Source organism: Mauremys reevesii, linkage group 5, assembly GCF_016161935.1.
Source record: "Mauremys reevesii isolate NIE-2019 linkage group 5, ASM1616193v1, whole genome shotgun sequence".
Lineage (NCBI taxonomy): Eukaryota > Metazoa > Chordata > Testudines > Geoemydidae > Mauremys > Mauremys reevesii.
In genome coordinates, this window is record NC_052627.1 from 59475950 (window position 1) to 59489544 (window position 13595).

Consider the following 13595-nt stretch of genomic DNA (forward strand, 5'->3'; position numbering starts at 1 on the left):
GACTGCCAAATGGCAGGGAACTGGCTATGCAGGAGGAGTTCTCCCAAAGGGACAACTTTCCATAAGTTCTCAGCCCAGACAATGCTTTTCTCTGAACCCTAAAAAGGAGGGGGGGGGTGAGAGAGCGAAAGAAAGAAAGAAAGAAATCCATAGTTCAGTTACTAAATAGGGCCAGATGCTGTAGTTCATTCTCTGGCACTTTCCAGTGAGTATGGGTTGCAGGATCAGGCTGTAGTCTCCACCATTCTTGTACACCCCTTCTGCGCAGCCATGTTAAGCTGCTCATCTGTTTTCTTCTGTCTGAGTCCAAGTTTCCCACCATGGTGCAGGACCAAAAAATTATTGCAAGGGCTGATTTATGTTTGTTCTTACAGAAAAATCCTACTCTAGGGAGTTACAACTCACATGGTTCCAGCTTAAACAAGGGGAGGTTTGAAACCAGCTGCCAAAATCTCATGATCATTCCCTGACAAAAACCCCATCCCAGGTGCCAAAACCTTCCAGTCTCTGTCTTTTCCTCCTCCAATTCCATTTCCTGCACTGAGCTCCTTGGCTGCTCCACACTGTGTGAACTCATAGCAGCATTAAATAGATTTGCATCCCAGGGTGCAATTCTGCTCTGAGTTATGGTTTTTTTTTTTAAGGCATATTGCCCCCAGTGGTGGAAAGTCTGGAGTCTGCAGTGGCACAAAGTTTTTGTAATTTTAGCTCCCCCATGGATTTACAGCTGATCAGGGCAGCCCCAAACATATACACTGGGAATTGATGGAGGGGGCATAGCCAGGACATTAGGTGGATGCACTGATTCAAAACATCCCCTGGGCAGTCTCACTTCTAGGCTTTCGGTTTGATTCTCCTGGTGATGCTAGTCCAAACATTTATCATTAACAGTCTCTTGAGCCAAGGCACAAAATCAATCCCTATCTTAAATGATCTATTTACTAAATTCTAGCACAGCTCTTTAAATTGAGGGCACAAATGAAAATAACTTTATTGCAAGCACAGGCAGAGTGGAGTAACTAGGAGCTCAGCGTAGGAACTAGATGTGGAGTTTGGGAGAGGGACTCCAAGGAGAGCGTTAAAGAGAAGAGAAGAGAGAACCTGGAAGAGCGGACAGTAGTATTGCTTGCATGGAAACATTGGTGTAGGCAGGCTGTTTGTACAGGAGGCTGCTGTCCTCCATACACCAATTGTACAGGCCCAGGTTAGAGTTTGGCTGTCCAGACCCCGCCTATGATTTTATCATATTCTTGTTTCTCATTTCAGGCGGGTGCTGTTTTTATTCTTGCTACACCCTTGACTGAATTGCAAGAAAGCCTAACAGGCTTAGTTATAGGGGCTATTGGTTTTTTTAGCACAATATAAAAAAGATTTTAATGTTTCTGATCTATAAGCGCTTTCTAGGCCACCTAGAATGGCACCTTATAGACTAGCAGACTTTTGGAACATGAGCTTTCATGGGTGAATACCCACTTCGTTGGATGCATGCAAGTGGGTATTCACCCACGAAAGCTCATGCTGCAAAACGTCTGTTAGTCTATAAGGTGCCCCAGGACTCTTTGCTGCTTTTACAGATCCAGACTAACATGGCTACCCCTCTGATACTTGACACCATAAACTGTGATCAGAATTCCCTCCATTAGATGTTTAATAGGCTAATAGAAGATTAAAAGGGTGACAATAAAATAGCCTCATTCACAGCTTCAGGCAATGAATGAATTGATAAGCATTTGAGAATAGTGATGTTCCTGAGATTTCTCCCAAGCTGAGAAAATTACTTATATGGGTGTGTTTGCAGAATAAGCACCTGGAACCCCAATTCTGCAAATTAACGGTGGCTCTCCATTGATTTCAGTTGAGTGTTTCCTTTAATCTTCTGGGTAATTATGTCTCACTTTATTCACTGTTTTGCAGATCATACAGTTTCTAACCCAGGCTTGCTATCATTTTATTTAATAACAATGTGGAGCCCAACAACACTAACTGTAATAGAGAGATCAGTAATGTGACACCAGTGATGCCTGCATTCTACAGGACACCAAGATCATCCTCATCCTTTAGTAAAGACACCACACCCTTTCTGAAGGCTCCAAACTCCACTTGACATAAAAGCAGCTCAGTGCTGTCACAGATGTTCCCCTGTTCAGCTAATGGATGCCATACAATACAAATCTGCCCTTAGTGCACAGACCCTTTCTGGATAGTGCATCTGAGATGTGTTAATGGTATCCAACCACTAACACCTCCTAGTCAAAAGATCTTTCAGCATATACTTTACAGCTGTCTAAACACAGGATACCACATTATACCACAAAACAATCAAACAAGTTTTAAGGTGATATACTATATCTCCATAGGTGCAGCTGCTTAATAAGCTGAATACTAGACTGAACTGTTTTTTGGATAGTGTGTTTGGAATTGAACATTTCAGATTCAGATGACCATTTACTAATTTCATTTTTTCCCCTTCATCTGCCTGTGCAAGCTGTATACTTGTATTAGTGCAGTCATTAAACAGTTAAGGTCTGATTCTCCTCTCATTTACACTGGCTTAATTCCACTGATATCAGTGGAGTTACTTCTGATTTGATCTGGCATCTATGAAATCTAGATTAGGCCCAACGGGCTGTCTGTCTCTCTCCCCCTTGCTCCCAACCAGCTCTAGTTCCCAGTGATTAGAAATATTTTAGTTGCCTAAAGACTGCAAGCTTAATGTTTCCTGTCTTCTGGGTGACAAAAGAAGCCATTAAGAACAAGGATCTTGTACAACCGCTGTTCATTTGTTAGCTAATTTAGCTCCTCCCTTCTCCTCCCAAACTCACATGGACTGCATTTCTAACTACAAAATCTACTAAGGGAAGTCTGACATCATCACACGTGAAGGGTGAATCAGCCTAGCCCGTAGCATAGTTTGGTAATCAGTTTATGACTGTTCACCACAGCTCAGCCCTGTCTAAACTGGCAAGGGAAACAATGTGAGCACCCTGTAAGCAAGAAACTTGTTTCAACATGTTTCAGAGTAGCAGCCGTGTTAATCTGCATCCGCAAAAAGAACAGGAGTACTTCTGGCACCTTAGAGACTAACACATTTATTTGAGCATAAGCTTTCATGGGCTACAGCCCACTTCATCGGATGCATGCAGTGGAAAATACAGTAGGAATATATATATATACATACAGAGGACATGAAACAATGGGTGTTATCATACACACTCTAACAAGAGTGATCAGTTAAGGTGAGCTATTACCAGCAGGGGAGAAAAAAAAGTTTTTGTAGTGGTAATCAAAATGGTCCATTTGCAGCAGTTGACAAGAAGGTGTGAGGAACAATGGGGGGTGGGGAAATAAACATGGATAAATAGTTTTACTTTGGGTAATGACCCATCCACTCCCAGTCTTTATTCATGCCTAATTTAATGGTGTCCATTTTGCAAATTAATTCCAATTCAGCAGTCTCTCATTGGAGTCCGTTTTTTAAGTTTTTTTTGTTGTAATATTGCGACTTTTAGGTCTGTAATCGAGTGACCAGGGAGATTGAAGTGTTCTCCAACTGGTTTTTGAATGTTATAATTCTTGACATCTGATTTGTGTCCATTTATTCTTTTACATAGAGACTGTCCGGTCTGGCCAATGTACATGGCAGAGGGGCATTGCTGGCACATGATGGCATATATCACATTGGTAGATGTGCAGGTGAACGAGCATGTTTCAGCATGTATCATTGATAATGCAATTTAAATTGCAAGTATAGATGTGGCCTGAGAGAACTGTTACTCAGCTCCACCTAGTGGAACTATCTGTTAATGTGAGTCTTGTAATTTTATCTAGGTAGATGTTGAGTTGGGATGGCTGAGATCTGTTTTGTTTAATTGTATCTTCTCTCTCTTTTTATAGTCATACTTTAAATGAATAAGAACCACCAAATTATGCACAAAGTTAACCCAAGTAATCATATGTTCACCTGTTACCCTGGTCCTTTCCTTCCTGTTGTTGTTGAGTCTTCAGAATGGGAGCTCAGGGTGCGGCCCCAGGGCCAGGCCTTCCTATCTGTTTGGAGAGCACCCCGGTAACCTGAGACCTCTCACTGCTCCTGCCATAAAGTAAATAATAATGATCACAGTAATAAATAGATATGTGCTTACACTGTGCATGAGAACAACTAAAGCAGCTATAAGCCTGAGCACCATTTTGGAGCTGGAATCTGTTTGGGGAGTGTTTGGATTGGGATTCAGTTTAGGCCCATGAGCATCATAGGATAGGGCCTAGCCATGAAAATTGGACCGGTAACTAAACTTTGCCATAATTTGGATCTTGATTCTGGCTGAGACTCAACTTTGATTTAAAGGGACACTGGAAAGTCAATTTAAATCCAGAATTTAGGTTTCACAAAATCTAAGTTCAATGGAAATGTTTCCAGGAAATGTCTCAGGATTTTTTTATTATTATTCAAATAATAATACTTTGTTCTTTGCATTTAAATGTTTCCCTTTGCAATGCAAACAAGGCAGCATTCTGCTACTGCAGGAGAACCGGAAAGTGTAATGAACTCATAACAAAAGTGAATGTAAAGAAAGCAGCAGGTGAATAGTGAAAAGCAAATGTGGTTGTTTCCCCGAGAGTTGGTCATCTTCAATACTCAAAAGTGTTAAAATACCGGTGAGGACATATATTTATAATGTATGTAAAATACTTCTTTAAAAACAATGTCCTTTTATGGGAAGTTCTGGAAGTACTATTTGTTGCTGGAGGAGGACAGTGTGTAATAGTGATTCATATGCTGTTTTTGTTAAGTAAAGGCATGTTCTGAGTGGCTTCTGAGTCCTCAGTAGCAAAAAATTCATAGGTAGGCAATGCTTAGATCTTATATGCTGTAGCACTTTTCATCTTCAAAGTGTTTTACAAACATTATCTCATTTGTGGTGTGTTTTAGTTATGTAACTGTTATTCATTTATTTGTACCACTCTATTATTAACATAGTGCCTAGAGGCCAAATAAGATCCGGGCCCTATTGTGTTGAGCATACACTAAGGCCTGGTCTGCACTTAAGATTAGGTCCATATAGCTGTGGTGCTCAAGGGTTGGGAAAAATCCATACTCCTGAGTGCTGTCACTATGCTGACCAAACCCCTGGTGTCAGTGCAGCTAGGTCAATGGAAGAATGCTTCCATCAATGTAGCTACCGTCACTTGAGGAGGTGGTGTTACTGCAGCGATGGAAAAACCTCTTCCATCACTGTAGGAAGTGTCTACACTACTGTGCTACAGCCCCAGAGCTGTGTCGTTGTACCATTCCTTAATGGCTATTAGCCAGGATTGGTAAGGAATGGTGTCCCGAGCCTGTTTTTGTCAGAGGGTGGAGATGGATGGCAGGAGAGAGCTCACTTGATCATTACCTGTTAGGTTCATTCCCTCTGGGGCACCTGGCGTTGGTCACTGTTGGCAGACAGGATACTGGGCTGGATGGACCTTTGGTCTGACCCAGTATGGCCATTCCTACGTTCTTATAGACATGGCCATAGAGAGAGACAGTCTCTGCCCTGAAGCACTTACAGTTTACATGATGCAAAAAGGATGGAAGAGAATCAGGCATGGGGAGGTGAAATGACTTACCCAATGTCTAAAAGCAAGTTAGTAGCAGAGCCAGGAATAGAACCCATGTTTCCTGAGTTCCAGCCCATCACCCAAACCTTTGGGCAGCACTGCCTCCCATAAATGTTTAAGGATTTGCCTGCAGAAATAGGTAGCCATTTGGGGCTGGTTCAGAGCAGAATGCTACATTTTAGATGCACACCTCCTGTACTGTCTCACACAGACCTTGCTTTGATTTGTCTTTGCATAGTCTCTCAATCCAAAGTAAAGTTAATTTGGACTGAACATACTGGCTTTCTCTTTAAATATATGAGAGCTGTAGATTGTCTCCAGTCTGAATTCAGTTGGACCGCTCATGTGCCTAATGAATGTTACAGTCATATGTGAACATGTGCAGGTTTTGAGACCAAGTGAGGTTTGGCATCTGTCTGTCTGTGCTAGGGTTTTCTATAGCACCCCTCACTGGTGCTGACGTACAATGGTAAAAAACATGGACCTATTTGTTAAATGATGAAGGCTGAGAGTAAAAGCATTTCTTCCAGTTTAATAAATGAATGTCTGCACAGTGCTTTGAAGATGCAAAACACCATATAAATGCTAATGTTATTAATAACTGTACTCAGCATGAAGAATTTGCCCATGACTGTGAAGAACAGCACCAGTCACTCCCACAGCAGTGGCAGGAATTTGTAATTTAAAGGGCTAGCATGTTATGCAATGAGACACATTTCTGATGTGGATTTTACCCCCCCCCCCTCTTAATTTTTTCCTATTTGGTTTAAATTCTCTTCTTCCAGAATCCACTTTATTAGGATTTAAGAAAAAAAATGGATGGCACACTGGTTACAAATGATATCTCAGGAGGTGATGCTTGACTACAACAGTACATAACCACATACAGGTGATTAAAGTGAATGCCATGTTGGGCTTGAGGAGGCATTTCCTCCCAGGGCATATTGAGAGTGACTTTAGGAGGGAATGTAGTTCTGTTATGTATTCTGGGGGAAATCATACATTAGGATCAGGTAGGCACAGCCTACACAATCACTTCCTGCAACTGTGAGGGAGAAACACTGCTGATGGACATTTGTCCTTTTTTAAAAAACATTTTATTCTAGGTTTGGAAATGATGCCAATGGGTAAACAGATCACTGATCCATGCAGTAGATTTTGTCTTTGAAATTTATCACTGTTCAGTGGCACCTCACCTACAGGGCTGATTTCTTCTGGGGGGCTTAAAAGGGTGACTGCCTCTATGGTAAACCTCTGTCCTTGACCTAGAGACAGTGGATTCCATTCCTTCCCAGGGCAGTTTATCTCTTGGGAAGTGTTCTGTTTGTCTTTGTCCATTTCCAGCTGGTAAATGCAGCACCAGGCTGTTTGTCTTGAGTCTGCTAATTCTGTAAGTACAGGTAAAGCAAATATTTTGCTTTGTTACAGCGTGTATTTAAATAATGTATTGCCTTTCAGCATCTTGCATGTACTTTTTAATTAGCACAATCCCTCCATTATTTTTTTTAATTTAAAAAAAAATCAGTTATATGAAGGTCTTGATTGCCTAGCAAGTGTAATAAATTCGTAAGTGTTGGGTGATTGTTCTTTCAAGTAAATGTGGCACTTACTTGTTTGTTTTTGTTCTATTTAGTTTCAGTTTTCTGAATTATATAACTGTTCTCTTTGGCTCATAATCACGGTTTCAGATTAACTATGGCCATGCTGCCTTTTGTTGGGGAGTTGACATATGACTAAACCACGTGACCACATCTTGTTCCCTATTTCTGAGTATTTGTTGATTGAGAAGTTTGCTACAGAGATGGCGTTTAGTCCATGGTAAAAAAGGAGAGAAATCAAGGTCCTGATTCTAGTCTCTGAAATGGCTTTGAGACTGATGAGTTGAGGGCTGTTTGCAGTGTCCTTATAGCCATATTGGGCCACGGATATGAAAGAGACAAGGTGGGTGAGGTAATATCTTTTATTGGATCAACTTGTGTTGGTGAAAGAGACAAGCATTCGAGTTTCACAGAGATCTTCAGGTTGAGGGCTATCAATCCTGGGAAGTAATATTGTAGAACTGTATTGGATATGATTGTGGGTGTAAGCATCTCTGAAAATCAGGCCTTTTAAAACATCTCCACCAATTTGGTTCAAAATAAATACAGAACAAACAACCTCTCCTCAACCTTGTTTATGTAGGACCTACAATATTTTGTGCTCTGCTATTAGAGGGCATAGAAGTAAAGGCCTCAAACCTGCAAACACGTAACTTATCCTTATATTTGAGGACAGAGCTTGGCAAAATTTTTCATGCACAACTTTTTTAAGGCAAAAAATGCCGATTCTGTGACACCAAAACATTTATTGAATGTGTCAATTTTGTCAATGTTTTTGTTTAGGAGAAAAATTTAAGAATTCAGAAAAAAAATCAAAATGACCAGTTTGGACATTTTCAAAACAAAATGTTTTGATTTTTTTCTTTTTTTGATTTGAAACAACTTTTCATTTCAAAATTACCTTTAATTTTATTTTTAAAAAATTAAAAAATATTTTAAAATGCTTCAGATTGAAACAAAACGTTTTGACCAGAAATGATTTGTCCTGAATTTTCAAAATTGTCAATGAACCAAAAAGTCCATTTTTGCATTCAGTTCTGCTGGGTAGCTTCACTGCATAAGGATTTGCAAAATAAGGGCCCGTGGTCTGTATCCACCCACACTGAGCCCTATTGAAGTCAATGGGGTTCTGAGTGGCTGCAGGGTCTGTTCCCCTTGCAGAGTAACTTGCAGAACAGTGGTTTCATTAACAAACCCATTTGCCACAGCTCTGCTACAGTACTCAATGATGGACCATTGATGCAATAAGCTAATAAGAAAAGTTGCATTATTTTTAATCTGGGGAAATTTTAATCATGAGAAATTGCCTGAACCAAAACCTTGCGTCTAAACTCCAGATGTGGGTCCTGGTTTAGATTTAATTTTGAATCTCTCCCTCAAATGTGTCAAATTCAAACAACTTGACACTTAGGGAAGTTTAGATTTGGATCTAGATTTCAAATCCAAAAGTGTGGGAATGTTCAGGTCTGGGCAACTGGTTTTGCCCACTGAAGAAATATGAAATTAGGAGCTGGAATTTTTGTTCTGACTCATCCTGTGCGGGTGTGAGGAGAGAATGCTTGTAAAGTCCAGAAGACAAAACTGTGGGAGAAAAAGGCAAGAAAAATAAAAATCCCCTTTCAAGCTTTGGAAAAAGTATTATAATCACTGGAAAAAAATAATGAAAAAAGTACTTGAGAGTGTCCAAATAAAATGTAGAGTTCTGTCAAACAATCCAGCCCAGTAACTTCTCAGAGGGGCAAAGCAGCATCATGCAGACTGCAATCCATGTGGAAAGAATCTGGAAAATCCTGTGTGTTATCACACCTGTGATTGAATAACCAGCCCTGCCGTCAGAGCATCAGGTAAACAAATGCTACTCCAGAGAGCAAGAGGGAGGGCAAAGCCAGTCATCAGAACAAAGGGGCAAGAAAGAGAGAGAGGAATGTGGATCTCTTGAGGGGGAGCTGGTAATCAGGGAACAGCCCTAAAAACCAGGAGGAGAGGGGCTTTAGGGATGGGGCTGAGGGAGGACTGCTTTCTGGGAATGTGCACCTGGGAGCATAGAAGAGGTTGATCTGCTGATTGAGACAGGTACAGATCAGCTCTGAAGTGAAGGCAGTTGGATAAATTTCCCTGTGTTTGTTCTGTCATAGTGGATAGTGATGTAACATGATGCACTCCTGTGTAAACTGACTTGGGCCTGGTCTACACTAGGACTTTAATTTGAATTTAGCAGCGTTAATTTGAATTAACCACGCACCCGTCCACACCAGGAAGCCATTTAATTCGACATAGAGGGCTCTTTAGTTCGAATTCTGTACTCCTCCCCGACGAGGGGAGTAGCGCTAAATTCGACATGGCCATGTCGAATTAGGCTAGGTGTGGATGCAAATCGAACTTAGTAGCTCCGGGAGCTATCCCACACTGCACCACTCTGTTGACGCTCTGGACAGCAGTCCGAGCTTGGATGCTCTGACCAGCCACACAGGAAACGACCTGGGAAAATTTGAATTCCTTTTCCTGTTTGGGCACTTTGAATCTCATGTCCTGGTTGGACATCAGGGCGAGCTCAGCAGCATCGGAACGATGCAGAGCTCTCCAGCAGAGGAGTCCAGGCAATCCCAGAATAGAAAGAGGTCCCCAGCATGGACTGACCGGGAAGTCTTGGATCTGATCGGTGTGTGGGGCGATGAGTCTGTGCTTTCGGAGCTGCGCTCCAACAAACGGAATGCGAAGACCTACGAGAAGGTCTCCAAAGCCATGACAGACAGAGGATACAGCCGGGATGCAATGCAGTGCCGCGTGAAAGTCAAGGACCTGAGACAAGGCTACCATAAAATCAAAGCGGCAAACGGACGCTCCGGAGCCCAGCCCCAGACATGCTGCTTCTACGAGGCACTGCATGCTATTCTCGGTGGGTCTGCCACCACTGCCCCACCAGTGTGCGTGGACTCTGACGAAGGGATAGTGTCGACGGCCAGTTCCTCGTCGACGTTCGCAGATGGGGAAGATGAGGAAGGAGATGAGGAGGGGGAGGCAGTCGACAGCGCTTACAACGCTGATTTCCCCGACAGCCAGGATCTCTTCATCACCCTCACTGAGATCCCCTACCAACCCTCCGCAGCCGTTACCACGGACCCTGAATCAGGAGAAGGATCAGTCGGTAAGTGCTTTAAACATGTAAACTTTTATTATTAATGGAACAGGAAAATAGACTAGGCGAACAGAAGGTCTACATGCAGGGGAATGGAACAGGAATCTTCCGCGGAGATCTCCACGAAGCTCTCCTGGAGGTAGTCGAAAAGCCTATGGAGGAGGTTCCTGGGGAGAGCTGGCTTATTGTGTGCTCCAAGGTAGCACACTTTTCCGCGCCACGCTCTCAGCTGGTACTCCGGGACCAGTGCCTTGACGAGCATCGCAGCATAGGGCCCTGGCTTGTGCTGGCTTTCATTCAGCATGCGCTCCCTGTCTCTCCGTGACACCCTCCTCAGGGTGATCTCGCGCGCAGACTCCTGCATGGAAGTAGAGTGATTTGTGTACTATTACTATTGGTAGTGCTTCACTGTTCCTTCGAACAACAAGAAGCGTCACTTTAGAGCCACGTGCTGGAGGCTACAGAGTGGCAGCATACAGGGATCTTTTCCAAGGGAAAACCGCGAGGGGGTGGAACAGGGGCAGAGTTTATGCTTTCAGGATTGCCTGCAGCAAGAGGACAGAGCTGGACATTGACTTTTAAGCAGCCAAAAGCCTTTGGCTTACCATGCCTGGCTGCTCCACGGATTCAGCTTTCCTGCCCCGCTTGTCTGGTCTGCAGTGCAATACCCCAGGCAATGAAAGCGAATGCAGATAAATCGAACTTTCCCTGAGTGAGTGCTCAGGAGATAGGTGCCATCCATGGTCTGGTTCACAGGCAATGAGTAGACTATGTTTCATTTTTAAGAAAAGGCATCTTTGTAAGCAATTCACTCCCTTTTCCCCCTCACACAGCTGCAACAGTATCCCGACCTGCTCCACCATACCCCTCACAGAGGCTGGCGCAGATTAGGCGTCGTAAGAAAAGGATCCGGGACGAGGTGTTTGCAGAACTTATGGGCTGCTCCAGAGCAGAAGCGGACCAGCAGAGCCAGTGGAGGGAGAACCTCACACAGCAGCAGCGCTCACACAGCGAACGGAAGGACAGGTGGCGTCAGGAGGACCAACCGGCGACTCAAACGCTGCTTGGACTGAGGGAGCAAACGGACACGCTCAGGCGCCTTGTCGATGTTCTGCAGGACCGCAGGCAGGAGGACAGAGCCCCCCTGCACTGTGTCTGCAACCGCCCTCCCCCTGCCACACACTCCAATACCCACCTCTCCCAGAATAACAAGAAGGAGGGGTACCAAGGGCTGTGAAAACTGTCACTGAACCACAGCGGACTGCTAAATTACCCAAAAGTTCTCAGTCCCTAGATTTTGAAAAGTTCTCACCTTTACTGTGTTGTCGAGTATTAAAAGTAGTTTGCTGTTAATTACTGTTTCTGTCATGTTTGTTTGCTGAAGACTTTCTGTGAAGGGGGGAGAGGGGTTTGGTAATTGCATAGGACAGTCACCATGAACAGGGTACAGACATGGGGGCAGGATCAACAGCAGGTTACTCACTGAATGCAGTCACTAGGCACCCTGGTCAGTCTGTGAGGTGTTTTTAATGTTCTGTTCATAGGCGGCAGGTGCCCTGCTCCAGGTATACTTGGAGGTGGGTCTCTCCCCCGGCCCAGCCTGGATCGGGCCCTGGCCCACGTGGGTCTCCCCCCGCCCCGTCAATTCCCTGCCTGGAGCAGGTCCCAGCGCCCACCTGCCACCCCTCCCCCCCTCCACGCTGCGTCCCTACCTGACAGTAGAGCAGCTACCGGCACAAATGCTGTCTGCTGCCCCAGGGTACTAGCGCCTGCCATCCACAAATGGCAAGGCAGGTTGCCATCACCCTGCCCTTCTACCGTTGCCCTGAGCCTCCACAATGCCCCAAACCCTCAGCCCCAGCCACAGCCCACAACCCCTTACGCCTCCTCCCCCTTCCCACACCCCTTCCCACACCCCTCACCCCTTCCTACGCCCCCACCCCCAGCCCTGAGGCTGCACCCAAACTCCGTCCCAAAGCCTACACCCCTCACCCCTTCCTGCACACCCACCTGTAACCGTCCTCCCCCCAGAGACCGCTGTAGGAGCAGTAGGCTATCATTCCTAGAGTCTAGAAGCAGTCTCTACATCACTGCACACCCTACCCACCACAGTCCGTGACCCTGTTTCAACCCTTTGACGCGAAATCATTATTAAAGAAAAGGTTTTTAAATAACAATGCTCCATTACCTTTATTTTTACACATGTGTTGGAAGGGGGCAAATGGGGTGAACGGGGTATGAGACTGCAGAGGAGAGTCAACAGTAAATGGGTAAAGAAACAGGGGCAGGTTCAGCTTCTCTATAAAGCAACTGGACAGTCATAGGTTACCCTGCTCTCTGAGGAACCTAGCTTTCAAAGCCTCCCGGATGCACAGCGCTTCCCGCTGGGATCTTCTAATGGCACGGGTGTCTGGCTGAGCGTAATCTGCAGCCAGGCGATTTGCCTCAACCTCCCATCCCGCCATAAAGGTCTCCCCCTTGCTCTCACAGAGATTGTGGAGCACACAGCAAACTGCAATAACAATGGGGATATTGTTTTCGCTGAGATCCGAGCGAGTCAGTAAGCTCCACCATCTCCCCTTGAGACGTCCGAAAGCACACACCACCACCATTCTGCACTTGCTCAGCCGGTAGTTGAAGAGCTCCTTGTCACTGTCCAAGGCTCCAGTATAGGGCTTCATGAGCCAGGGCATTAGTGGGTAGGCTGGGTCCCCGTGGATCACTGTAGGCATCTGCACATCCCCAACAGTTATTTTGTGGTCCGGGAAGAAACTACCTGCCTGGAGACGTTTAAACAGACCAGAGTTCCTGAACACACGCGCGTCATGAACCTTGCCCGGCCACCCGATGTTGATGTTGGTAAAGTGTCCCCTATGGTCTACCAGTGCTTGCAGCACCATTGAAAAGTAGCCCTTTCGGTTAATGTACTGGCTGGCTTGGTGGTCCGGTCCCAGGATAGGGATGTGAGTCCCATCTATAGCCCCACCGCAGTTTGGGAATCCCATCGCGGCGAAGCCAGCTATGACGACCTGGACGTTTCCCAGGGTCACTACCTTCGAGAGCAGGAGTTCAACGATTGCGTTGGCTACTTGCATCACAGCAACCCCCACGGTAGATTTGCCCATGCCAAAGTGGTTCGCTACTGACCGGTAGCTGTCTGGCGTGGCAAGTTTCCAGAGGGCTATGGCCACTCGCTTCTGCACTGTCAGGGCTGCTCGCATCCTGGTGTCCTTGCGCTTCAGGGCAGGGGACAGCAAGTC